Source organism: Elaeis guineensis, chromosome 6 (assembly GCF_000442705.2).
Source record: "Elaeis guineensis isolate ETL-2024a chromosome 6, EG11, whole genome shotgun sequence".
NCBI classification, from domain to species: Eukaryota; Viridiplantae; Streptophyta; class Magnoliopsida; order Arecales; family Arecaceae; genus Elaeis; species Elaeis guineensis.
In genome coordinates this window covers 19,894,321-19,904,954 of record NC_025998.2, presented here as the reverse complement: position 1 = coordinate 19,904,954, position 10,634 = coordinate 19,894,321, and positions in this window count along the sequence as shown.

The following is a 10,634-nucleotide window of genomic DNA, read 5'->3' as shown; positions in this document are numbered from 1 at the left end:
TATATATTTAATATTTATAATTTTATTTTTTTATTTAAAATTTTAAAAAAATTTTTTTAAAAAAATTATGATATCCCACGACTATAATATGATATCCTACAATAAAATGGAGGCTTTTTTTTGCAATAAAAAATCATAATTTTTCTTCAAAAATTATAAAGAAAAAAAAATTATCATTAAAAATTTATAAAATTTTTAAATGATAAAACTGTCCCTCTCTTACGATATTCTGTAGTCAAATTATGATTTACTATTGTACAAGAAGTTATAATTTGACCATAGAATGATATACTATAGTCACTGGATATCATAGTTTCTTCGTAATGAGAAAGATATTTTTATCATTCAAAATTTTAAACGAAAAAGTAAAACTGCAGGCATTAAATGTGCATTGAAAAATAGGAGTTACATGGCCCAATAAAATGGGACAGTGCATTTTTACTGCACCGCATGCGGTGCACAAAGAATTATTCATGCTGCTAGGTCTGCTCGGATCACTTGGGCTTGGTCCATGCAATAATTTCTTGTATGAAGGCGGACAGTCTTAGGGTGCAATCAAGCCGAGTCAAGTAGTTAGAATCTCGAACTTAACTCGACTCAAAATACTCAGGTTCGAAATTTGGTTTGAGTTCAACTGAGCCTCAATATCCCAAGCTCGAACTCGATTCAATAAAAAATAGATAAAACTCAAGATCAACTCGATTCGATTCGAATATGAACTGAGCCATACTTGAGCTAGAGTTCAAACTCAAAATTAAATTTAATCTACTAATAATATATATTATAAATAAAAATAATATTATTAAATATATATATATATATATATATATATATATATAATTTGAGTAGGCTTGCGAGCTTTCTAGTCGAGTATCTTGCTACTCAAGCTCGACTCTACTACTCGAGTTCGATAATAATCGAGTCAAATTAAGCTCAGGCTCGAGTCGAGCTCGAGTAACTCACGAGCAGTTCGACTTGTTTGCAACCTTAGTAGGCACTAATAGTGTATGAACTAAGCAATATTCCATTCCCATCTAGCATCGAGGAAGAGGTTTTGCGGGCACCAAACAACAAAATGTAGGCTTGCTTCCCTCCTAGTCCTCCTCCTCCCTCTTCTTCTTTTCTTTTTCTTCTTTTATTTTCCATGACGTTTCTTTGGCTTCCACATTTTCTCAAAAATCAAACATATTTGAGTCATCAATCCATGATTAAAAAAAAAATTGTATTCTTTTTCTTTCTTATGTTTAGAATATATTGTTGGGAAATATATCTCAAAAAACCAATCGTCAAGCTGTTGACGGTTGAGCAACCAAGTATTGTAATTGATTTGTTAATAAATAAAATATATTTGGCATTTTCATCATAAGCTTTCATCTTCTAATGAACTCCATTGTTATGATGAAGTCCTTAGGACTATTTAGGTTCGATAAAGAGAAGATTTATCGATTAGTCCTTAAAACTGTTCACGACCAAATGATAGGCTGTTAATAAGGACGACATCTTCTATCGAGCATAGGTCGCTGTAGGCCATATGGGTTGGTTGTCCTCTTAACCAAAGAGTGTGGGGACACTGGTATGGCATACAGGTGAGATGTAAGGGTACATCGTCATTGAACGTGACCAACTCCAGAGCATTCTGCTGTCGAGAATGTCTCTGATGGGATATAGGTATAAGTGTCCCTTAGACTTGAGATCGCCTCAGTGACTTGCAAGCAACTCACTGTGCTTTGGTACTGGACTAACTGAATTTCTAATTCAGGGACGGAAGGCTTCTGGGCACAGTCAAGTACTTGCGAAGTCAGAGTGTGATCGAGATGGGATTGACCACTCCAAGAGTTGGAGAAGAATGAGTCACTGTATTTCAATTTAGCAAAACCTTGGTCAGGGTAATCCATCAGATGGATTTGATATTTTGAAATACAATATGGACAACCTGATCAGAGTTGACAGTTGAGCTCTGGGGTGTCCTATGATCATTTTGGTCAAGGAGATGAATTATATGAAAACTATATCCGCATGGGTTCTAAGGATGTTGTTCTACACATTCGACCTATCCGGTCGTCGGGTATCATTGCTAGATGGTCACTTCGATTGGTATAGGAATTTGTTCCTATGCTACCGGCTTAGGTTCGGACCTATGAGGTCACACACATTAGAGTTCATGATCCGATCGGATGGTTGATCAACGATTAAGAATCGTTCTAGGGTTAGATGATCAATACGATTGATATTTAACCCAGTGCAAGTGTTGCAGGAGGATCGATTAGCAATTCGATTGCTAATTGGCTTAATTTGATTAAGCCAATGGGCTGAGATTAAGTCTAATTAAATATGATTTAATTAGATTTAGTTTGGACTTGATTGGATCAAGTCCAATTGGTTTATTGGATAAGCCAAGTGCAAGGAAAGACTAGTCCTAGTTCAACTAGGACTTGGGTCAATCTAATTTTTAATTTGATTAGAAAATTAAATCAGATTTAAATCTAATTTAATCTGATTAAATTAGGTTCTTAATTAGGTTAAGACCTATTTTAATTAGGTTGAACTAATTTTGATTTGATTTGGTTTGGAAAACCAAATTAAAATAAGTCATGAGACAGAATCCTAGTAGGACTAGGATTCCACCTTGCGCCACATAAGCCTTCTCCACGCCCTCTCTCTTATTCAACGCCAATCTCCACTTATTTTGTGTGACAAAAGCCCTCTCCCAGATCTCTCTCACGTTCACAAAAGGTCTCTTCTCTTCTTTCTTACATGGAAGGTGGTTTGGATCAAATCTAAAAGGAATAAGTTTGGATTTTGAATTCTATGAGATAGAATTTTAGAAATCCAAAACTCTTTCAATTTTGCACCGAATTTATCCAAATTTTTTTTGAAATTTTTGTGGCCTTTAGGGTTTATATTGTGAATCCTTTTCTGGTGATCCATGCACGAAAATATGGAGAAGGTGCTCAAGAGTTGGACGTCCCTTAACTTGCCATGTTTGGATAAGCCTTGACTAGGTGTTTGACCTAGACAAGGACTCTATCATATCTCTCTATATAAGATGAGTTTCTTTGTGAAATTTAAAGAGGAGATAGATATTTGAGAGACCTTTCTGCCATCCAAAAATCAGAGAGAAATACCTTTGGGTCGTGGAGATATAAAAGATGCAAGTTTGGGTGTCTAGAGAGAAAAACGTGAAGAAGAAGAGGGTCTTCTTCTAGGGTTTTTATTTTCATATCTTTCCTCCTTCCATCTTGAGTTTCCTGAGAGTGTCTCAGATCTGAAACTCCTCTTTCTACTTTTCATCTTTGGAAGAGTCCAAATCAAGAAGAAGGAGGCACCTGATCAACCATCAAAGAAGGATCAGCGCAGTACTAGCATACTGTGCTGATTTCCTGAAGCAGGACTTCTGATCGAGATTCGTGGGCTCGTGTGGATGACTCCTAGAGGCCGGACGCGTGTGCGGCTTGCAACATCATCCTCAAGCCCAGATCAGCAAGGTTAGAATGTCTAACTTGCAAGGTAACAGATCTGATCTATTGTTTAATACATACATTAGATGTAGCTAGTATAGAAACATGTTGATATGATCAACATGTAGTTCATTCTATATTTAAATATATTTTAATTTTTGATTTAATGCCATGTAATAATCATATAATAGGATCTTAGATCTAGAGATTTTCTGATCTTAGAAAATAAATTTTGATTTATTTTAGTCTTTCACTGTATGATCTTGAAAAAGTTTCAAGATCTAACCCTCTTTTTTAAGATCGAACCCTGAAACCCTAGATCTGGTTCCTACAATTGGTATCAGAGCCTAGGTTCTTTATTACATGATTATTTATACATGCTTAGATTATTTCTTAGATTAGATCTAATTTATAATCTGATTATTAAATCTGAAATTAAAATTTTAGATCAATCACAAACTGCAAGGTTGTCCTGCTGTAAGGTTTACCTCTTACAGTGCAAAGGTTGTCCTAGTTTGTGTAGATCTATCTTTAATCATAAATTTGTTAGATATGATCTAGATTAAATTTATGATTTATTAGATTTAAAAGATGTTTAAATCTGAAATAAAATCTCTTTGTTAATAATTTTTGTGCAAAGAAATTATTTAAAATTGAAATTGTTTCAATTACATGAACCTGTTTAGATTAGATCTAAAGTAGTTTCATGTTTATTTCACTTGCATCTTGATTCGGAATCAAACATGCAATATGGTTAATAGAATCATATTGTAAAATTGTTTTGCAAATATGAAAATGATTTTTTGAAAAGCCAAACCCAACCCTCAGCCCAAAACTTAATTAAGAATTAAGAAGTTGTTTGATTAGGTTCTAGGATTGTGAATTGAAGAACCTAAGACACAAATCATAACACATTGGGTTAATGGGTTAGTGGGAACTAGGTCCATTAATTGGGTTAGACCTATGGTTAGATTAAAGATGGACTTAATTAGAGAATTGACTAAATCTAATCAATTGTTGTCTTAGATTAGGTCAAGGATTCTCTAGATCAATTACAATAGTTGTAGTTGGTCAAGTCCATGTCTTTAACGAGAACCAAATGGACTTGATTCTTGGCTAAGCGGTCTAGCACGAACTGTTAGGTTGATCTAATCGAAACTAATTAAACCAGTTGGTGTCTAAGGTAAACCAGACCGGTGGTTTTTAATTGGGAGCCCGCTTACCTGGCCATTCATGATGGTGTCTAAGGCAAGCTTTGGCAGACCCTCCCACTGATCGAACTTACCTGGCCTCTTGGTGAAATTATGTTTTGATCGGATCACTTGACTATTCGAGCTGACCCATGTCAGCTAGGTAAATCAGTGTGACTGATTTAGGTGCTCCTAGACCAGCCCTTTTAATGGTCTCCCTTAAGCTGACTTGGTGAAGTCAGTGGGAGGATCATGATAAGCTGGTTCATCTGACCTCATCCTCTATATTATTTAATCTTCTAAAATTATTAGGTCCTTAAAATGATAAAGTTATGGAGATAACTGAGTCATAGCCTCCCATTAAGGTGTTTGATAATGAGTCCATGAACTCAATAATCATTGCAGATCCAAAAGCCTGGTGCTTGTTGACTAATGGAATTATCACTCATCATATGACGACTTGGAAGTGTCTCTCTAATGGTGGTTAGGTGAGCCAACCAAAGTTGGGCTTAATCATTCGTTGGTTAGATACACCAAGTATGATCATGTTAATGGTTGGACCTAACCGGATCCTTACAGTGGAGGCCAAAGCCTACTGATTAGATTTCTGGGGCAAAATTAAAATTACTAGAAATTGTTTAGAGAAACAATTGGTTATGAACCTACCCTTAGATGTACATGGGTTGGCCAACCAAAGTTGGGCTTGTGTGCAGTCTAAGTGGATTCTAGTACCCGCTAAGAAATTAGGGTAATTCCTCGAATTGGAGGTAGAGGCTACCAATTCGAATAAAATAGTGGGAGAAACCTTTTGATTAAAGTTCAAATCTTTAGGTTTAATGAATCAATTACTAATTAGGTTATGGTTCTCCTTTGTGCAAATATGACCACTTTCCTATTGCTCCGATCATTGTTGGACAATGATAAGTTGGTGGGATCCAACTTCGGTAGTTGGTACCGAAAGTTGAAGATAGTCCTGGAGCATGAACGGATCCTATATGTGATAATAGATCCTGCACCTGAGGAGCCAGCTGTCAATGCACATGGAACAATCAAAGACACTTACCAGAAGTGGCTCAGTGATCGAACCACGGTGCGCTGTATCATGCTGGCTATCATGAGCGATGAGTTTAGTTGTAGATTCGAGACGGCTCAGCCAAAGGACAAGCTTCAAGTGTTGGAGGATGCCTTTGGCACACCCGATGACGTGGAGAGGCACAAGACTAGTTGTGCCATCTTCAATGCCAAAATGCGGGATGGTGCCTCTGTCACTGATCATGTATTGTACATGATCGAGCTGATGGAACGATTGAGCAAGCTCGGCTTTTCCTTGCATGAGCAGCTTGGGAAAGATGCAATACTGAACTCGCTGCCCAAGTTTTATCTCTTATTCTTCACTCATTATAGAATGACAAAGCCTGAAGTAAACTACCACGGATTACTGGGGTTGCTTCAGAACTTTGAGAAGGATCACCAACTTCACAAGGAGTCGGTGAACTTAGTGGGAGATTCATCTTCTGGTTCTCGATCTTTTGAGAAAGGGAAGAAGAACAAGAAGAAGAAAGTGAAGAAGGTGCAAGTTCAGGCTGGGACATTAGTGCAGAGCCAGACCAAAAAGATCAAGCCTGATAAGAGTCTATTCAACTGGCAAGCACCCTAGATAGTATGTCAGATATCTACTTATGGCACTATAGGATAGGTCATATAAACAAGAACAGAATAAACAGGTTGACTCAAGAGGGAATCCTCGAAGTCAGTGATTGTGAATCACTTCCAACCTATGAGTTCTGTCTTCTTGGTAAAATGACCAAGTCACCTTTTACTAGAAAAGGTGAGAGAGCTACTAAGCTCTTGGGCCTAGTACATACTGATGTATGCGGGCCCATGAGCACCAGTGTTAGAGGTGGATATTTCTACTTCATAACTTTCACGGATGACCTATCCCAATATGGATATGTCTATCTGATGAAACATAAGTCGGATTCATTTGAAATGTTCAAACGATTCTGAAGTGAAGTAGAAAAATAAACTGGGAAGAGTATTAAAACTCTTCGATCTGATCGAGGAGGAGAATACCTTTCTAGTGAGTTTCTCACATATCTAGGAGAGAATGGGATTCTCTCCCAATGGACTCCTCCAGGAACACCACAGCATAATGGTGTGTTTGAAAGGAGGAATCGGACTTTGTTAGACATGGTCCGATCCATGATGGGTTTTTGCTAGCTTGTTGATATCCTTCTGGGGATATGCACTCGAATCGACCTGTTATCTATTAAATAAGATTCCAAGTAAGTCTGTAATTAAGACTCCATATGAGATATGGACGGGACGTAAGCCAGCACTTTCACACCTTAGGGTCTGGGGGTGCCCGGCCTATGTCAAACGATTAGTCACAGACAAACTTGGACCTAGGTCTGACAAATGCTCATTCATGGGGTACCCCAAAGAGACAAAGGGATATTTTTTCTACCATGCTGATGAACAAAAGGTGTTCGTCAGCCTTAAGGCAATCTTTTTAGAAAAGGAGTTCCTTGGTGAAGGAACCGTTGCCTCTAAGGTTGAACTTGATGAAGTTCAACAGGTAGAAGGACCGACACCAATAGCTGAACCTGAGTTGGATATGATTAGATCAGATCTGGAGCCCAATATACCTGTACCATTAAGGCGATCCGGTAGAGTACCACGTCAGCCGGACAGATACTACGGTTTCTTGGTCCGGGACGGTGATCCCATCGAACTTGATGAGAATAATGAGGATCCGATCACCTATATGGATGCTATGCAGAGACCTGATTCCGAGAAATGGCTTGAAGCCATGAATCCGAAATGGAGTCCATGAAGGTCAACGATGTATGGACATTGGTTGACCCACCTAAAGGGGTTAAACCCATTGGGTGTAAATGGGTCTTCAAAAGGAAGAGGGGCGCAGACGGAAAGGTGGAGACCTATAAAGCCCGTCTGGTTGCCAAGGGGTATCGTCAACGTTATGGTATTGACTATGACGAGATATTTTCTCCTGTGACAATGCTCAAATCTATTCGGATAATGCTTGCAATAGCTGCCCATCTAGATTATGAGATCTGGCAGATGGATGTAAAGACAGCTTTTCTGAATGGAGAGCTGACCGAAGAGGTGTATATGATACAACCTGAGGGGTTTACATCCACAGATGAGTCCAAGGTGTGCAAGCTTCAGAGATCCATTTATGGATTGAAGCAAGCTTCTCGGAGTTGGAACATGCGTTTTGATAAGGTGATCAAAACGTATGGCTTCATTAAGAATGGAGAAGAGCCCTGCATCTATAAATGGGCAAATGGTCCAGTTGTGGTATTCCTTATCTTGTACGTGGATGACATTCTCTTAATCGGGAATGACATCCCCGCACTACAGGGAATAAAAGTTTGGTTGTCATCACAGTTCTCCATGAAGGACTTGGGTGAAGCATCCTACATCCTAGGGATGAAGATCTATAGGGATAGATCTAAAAGGATGCTTGGGTTATCCCAGTCCATGTACATAGACACTGTGCTGAAGAGGTTCAGCATGGAGAATTTCAAGAAGGGCTATCTACCGATAGGCCATGGAATTTCTCTCTCTAAGAAGGATTGTCCGACAACTCCTGAAGAGAGAGAGCGTATGAGTAGAGTCCCATATGCTTTAGCCGTGGGATCTATCATGTACGCCATGATATGTACAAGACCAGATGTGGTATACTCACTAGGAGTAGTGAGTAGATACCAATCTGATCCTGGAGAAAATCACTGAAAAGTGGTTAAAGCCATCCTTAAGTATTTGAGAAATACTAAGGATCAATAGTTGATTTATGGCGAGTCAGATCTGAAACTTGTGGGGTTCACAGACTCTAGCTTCCAATTTGACCATGATGATAGTAGGAGTGTGTCGGGTTATATCTTTACTCTGAATGGTAGAGCCATCTGCTGGAAGAGTTCCAAGCAGCATACTGTGGCAGACTCTGTTTGTGAAGCGGAGTATATCGCAGCATCAGATGCCGCGAAGGAAGCTGTGTGGCTGAGGAAATTCATCAACGAGCTCGGAGTAGTACCCTCCCTCGATGGTCCGGTCCTGCTCTACTGTGACAGCACTGGTGCCATAGCTCAGGCGAAGGAACCCAAAGCACATCAGCGGACGAAGCACATCTTGCGCCGCTTCCACCTGGTCCGGGAGATCGTGGATCGAGGTGACGTCGACCTTCAGAAAATTGATGGAAAGGAGAACCTAGCCGACCCCTTCACTAAAGCCCTGGCAATAAAGGAGTTCGACAACCACAAGTCGAAGATGGGTATTAGATACTGTGCCGAGTGGCTTTAGGACAAGTGGGAGTTGTTGGAAAATGTGTCCCAAAAAGCCAATCGTCAAGCTGTTGACGGTTGAGCAACCAAGTATTGTAATTGATTTGTTAATAAATAAAATATATTTGGCATTTTCATCATAAGCTTTCATCTTCTAATGAACTCCGTTGTTATGATGAAGTCCTTAGGACTATTTAGGTTCGATAAAGAGAGGATTTATCGATTAGTCCTTAAAACTGTTCACGACCAATGATAGGCTGTTAATAAGGACGACAGCTTCTATCGAGCATAGGTCGCTGTAGGCCATATGGGTTGGTTGTCCTCTTAACCAAAGAGTGTGGGGACACTGGTATGGCATACAGGTGAGATGTAAGGGTACATCGTCATTGAACGTGACCAACTCCAGAGCATTCTGCTGTCGAGAATGTCTCTGATGGGATATAGGTATAAGTGTCCCTTAGACTTGAGATCGCCTCAGTGACTTGCAAGCAACTCACTGTGCTTTGGTACTGGACTAACTGAATTTCTAATTCAGGGACGGAAGGCTTCTGGGCACAGTCAAGTACTTGCGAAGTCAGAGTGTGATCGAGATGGGATTGACCACTCCAAGAGTTGGAGAAGAATGAGTCACTGTATTTCAATTTAGCAAAACCTTGGCCAGGGTAATCCATCAGATGGATTTGAATTTTGAAATACAATGTGGACAACCTGATCAGAGTTGACAATTGAGCTTTGGGGTGTCCTATGATCATTTTGGTCAAGGGGATGAATTATATGAAAACTATATCCGCATGGGTTTAAGGATGTTGTTTTACACATTCGACCTATCCGGTCGTCGGGTATCATTGCTAATGGTCACTTCGATTGGTATAGAAATTTGTTTTGATGCTACCGGCTTAGGTTCGGACCTATGAGGTCACACACATTAGAGTTCATGATCGATCGGATGGTTGATCACGATTAAGAATCGTTCTAGGGTTAGATGATCAATACGATTGATATTTAACCCAGTGCAAGTGTTGCAGGAGGATCGATTAGCAATTCGATTGCTAATTGGCTTAATTTGATTAAGCCAATGGGCTGAGATTAAGTCTAATTAAATATGATTTAATTAGATTTAGTTTGGGCTTGATTGGATCAAGTTCAATTGGTTTATTGGATAAGCCAAGTGCAAGGAAAGACTAGTCCTAGTTCAACTAGGACTTGGATCAATCTAATTTCTAATTTGATTAGAAAATTAAATCAGATTTAAATCTAATTTAATCTGATTAAATTAGGTTCTTAATTAGGTTAAGACCTATTTTAATTAGGTTGATCTAATTTTGATTTGATTTGGTTTGGGAAACCAAATTAAAACAAGTCATGAGACAGAATCCTAGTAGGACTAGGATTCCACCTTGCGCCACATAAGCCTTCTCCATGCCCTCTCTCTTATTCAACGCCAATCTCCACTTATTTTGTGCAACAAAAGCTCTCTCTCAGATCTCTCTCACGTTCACAAAAGGTCTCTTCTCTTCTTTCTTACATGGAAGGTGGTTTGGATCAAATCTAAAAGGAATAAGTTTGGATTTTGAATTCTATGAGATAGAGTTTTAGAAATCCAAAACTCTTTCAATTTTGCACCGAATTTATCCAAATTTTTTTTTGGGAATTTTCATGGCTTTAGGGTTTCATTGTGA